The sequence below is a fragment of the Elephas maximus genome, chromosome 8, assembly GCF_024166365.1.
Source record: "Elephas maximus indicus isolate mEleMax1 chromosome 8, mEleMax1 primary haplotype, whole genome shotgun sequence".
Taxonomy (NCBI): domain Eukaryota; kingdom Metazoa; phylum Chordata; class Mammalia; order Proboscidea; family Elephantidae; genus Elephas; species Elephas maximus.
The window spans coordinates 58,806,262-58,809,918 of record NC_064826.1 but is presented as its reverse complement, the minus strand read 5'-3'; positions in this window follow the sequence as shown (position 1 = coordinate 58,809,918).

Below are 3,657 nucleotides of genomic sequence, written 5' to 3'. Positions count from 1 at the left end.
AGAGTTTATATCTACCAAAGGCACATACAGGAATGTTTGCAGCTGTTTTATTCTGATTGCCAAAAATTGGAACAATAGGAATGTCTATTAACAAAAGAATGGATACATAAAAATGTAATATATTCATCAATGAAATAATACACAGCAATAAAAAAGGAAAAGTAACTGCTACATGTAAAAACTAGCAGATGAATATTACAGACATAAAAATGAGCAAAAGAAGACAGACTCAAATGATTGCAAACTGTATGATTCCATTTATACAGAAATTCAAAAAGAGGCAGAGCTAATTAATGATGATAGGAGTTAGAAAGGTGGTTTTCTTTTGAGTGGGATGTACTGACCGTGAAGGGGTAGGAGAAAGCCTTCTTGAGTATTTTCAGTGCTCTATATATTTTTTTATATATTTATCTGGGTGGCAGTTATGTGTGTGTGTATATGTATATAAAACTTATTTGAGTCGTACACTGAGGATCCAATGAGATGCCAGTACGCATCCCCCAGAGTAGTTACTATTAAAGAAATTAACAGTACTGGATGTTGGCAAACATGAGGAATATTGTACCTTTTGTGTTGTTGTTGTTGTTAGTAGCTGTCAGATAATTCCAACTCATGGCAACCCCAAGAGTGCAGAGTAGAACTGTACTCCATAGGGTTTTCAAGGTTGTGACCTTTTGGAAGCAGATTGCCAGGCCTTACTTTTGAGACACCTCTGGATGGCTTCTAGCCCCCAATCTTTCAGTTAGTAGTCCAGTGCTTAACCAGTTGTGCCAACCAGAGGCTCCATATGTAACTCAGTACAATTCTAGAAAACTGTTGGCAACATTTGCTAAAGCTGAGTATTCACATACCCTGTCTGTTTGTTAGGTACAATCAAGTTGGTTCTGACTCATAATGATCCCATGTACAACAGAAGGAAACACTGCCCGGTCCCATGCCATCCTCATAACCGTTGCTGTGTTTGAGCCCGATGTTGCAGCCACTGCATCAATCCATGTCATTTAGCATCTTCCTATTTCCTGCTGACCCTCTACCTTACCAAGCAAGATGTCCTTCTCCAGGGACTGCTCCCTCCCGATAGCATGCCCAAAGTACTTGAGAAGAAGTCTTGCCATCCTCACTTCATAACCCAGCAATTCTACGCCACATGTATATCCACCAAAATACAAAAAAAAGAATGTTTATTTCAACGGTATTCCTAATAGCTCAAAAGTAGAAACAATCCAAATGTTCATTAACTGTAAAATGGATGAAAATGTGACATCCTTTTACAATGTAACACTAGATAGCAATAAAAATGAACAAGCTGTTGCTATACAAAAGAAAATGGATAACTCTTGTGGACATCCAGTTGAACACAGAAGGCAGGCTTAAAGAATTATACAATATATGATTATATTTATATAAAAATTCAAGGACTGGCAAAACTAATCTATGGTGTTAGAAGTCAGGAGAGTAATTACTTTTACAGGGTAGTAAAGGAAAGAACATAAAGGAGGAGAATAAGTAGCAGGTAATATTTATCATATTGTACACTTATGATTTGTTCATTTATTTACATATGTTACAAATCATTTTTAAACATATATTTAAAATTTAACCCCTTTCTTTTCAGATGAAGAAGCTAGGGTCCAGGGAACTTTAAAAATTTACTTCAATTCACATTAAAAAAAAAAAAAAAGCCAATCTCCCACTGCCTGTCTAATTTTTTTTCCACCAGCTACATATGTAAAAGAGATTGCAATATAATATGATTCTGTCTTTCATTAAAATAAGCTATCATTAATAAGCAGTGTAGGTATAGAACTTTCTAATGGAGAGGAAGGCAAGGCAATACCAAGTGATAATAGACTGGTTCAAACCTAGGAAGATAAGGGTAAATTTCAAGGTAGTCACAAAGAAAGTAAACAAAACTACCCATCAAAATAAAGAAGAACATAAAGTCTCACTAAAAACAAAAGAAATAAAAAAGAAATCCACAAACAAAAGGAACTCAGCACAGGAGACTAAGAGGAACAAAGAAAAGTCAGCACCACAAAAAAAGAAAAAAAAAAAACCAACAAAATGACAGCAATAAACTCACATCTGTCAATAATTACACTGAATGTAAATGACCTAAATGTGCCCATAAAGAGACAGAGAATTACAGAACAGATTAAAAAAACAGGATCCATCAATGTGCTGTCTACAAGAGACACACCATAGAAACACAGATGTAAATTTATTAAAAATCAAAGGATTGAAAAAAATATGTATCAAGCAAATAGCTACCAAAAAAGGGCAGGAGTGGCAATACTAATCTCAGATAAAATAGACTTTAAAAACAAAATCCGCCACAAAAGATAAAGAAGGACACTATATAATGATTAAAGGGATGATCCATCATGAAGACTTAACCATAATAAACACCTACGCACCCAATGACAGGGCTGCAAAATACATAAAACAAACTAACAGCACTGAAAAGAGAAATCAACGGTTCTACAATAATAGTAGGAATGTTCAACACACCACCCTTGGTAAAGGACAGACCGTCTAGAAAGAAGCTCAACAAAGACACAGAAGAGCTAAAGGACACAATCAGCCAACTTGACCTCACAGACATATGCAGAACACACTACCCAACAGCTACAAAGTATACATTCTTTTCCAACGCACATGGAACATTCTCCAGAATAGGCTACATCTGAAGCCACACAGCAACCCTCAACAAAATCCAAAACACTGAGATAATACAAAGTATCTTCTCTGACCACAATGCCATCAAAGTAGAAATTAACAACAGGAAAAACAAGGAAAAAAATATCAATTACATGGAAACTGAATAACACCCTGCTTAAAAACAGTGGGTAATAGAAGAAACCAGAGATGGAATAAAAAAATTCCAAGAATCAAATGAGAATGAAAACATATCATACCAAAACCTTTGGGACACAGGAAAGGCAGTGCTCATAGGTCAATTTATAGCAATAGATGCACACATCAAAAAAGAAGAAAGGTACAAAAGCAAAACATTAGCCACACAACTTGAACAAATAGAAAAAGAACAGCAAAAGAAGCCTACAGCCACCAAAAGAAAGGAAATAATAAAGATCGGAGCAGAAATAAATGAAATAGAGAATAGAAAAACAATAGAATCAACAAAACCAAAAGTTGGTTCTTTGATAAGTTCAACAAAATCAACCAACCCCTGGCCAAACTGACAAAAGAAAAACACAAGAGGACTTAAATAACCCAAGTAAGAAATGAAATGGGAGACATTACAACAGACCCAACTGAAATAAAAAGGATCATAACAGAGTATTATGGAAAACTGTACTCCAACAAATTTGAAAACCCAGAGGAAATGGGCAAATTTCTAGAGACACACTGCCTACCCAAACTAACACAAAATGATGTTGAAAATCCAAACAGACTCATAACAAGATGAGAGATTGAAAAGGTAATTTTAAAAACTCCCAACCAAAAAAGCCCTGGCCCAGATAGCTTCACTGGGGAATTCTATTAAACTTTCAGAGAAGAGCTTATGCCAGTACTACTCAAACTATTTCAGAACATAGAAAAGGAAGCAATATTTCCTAATTCATTCTATGAAACCAGAATAACCCTGATACGAAAACCAGGCAAAGACACCACAAAAAAAGAAAATTACAGACC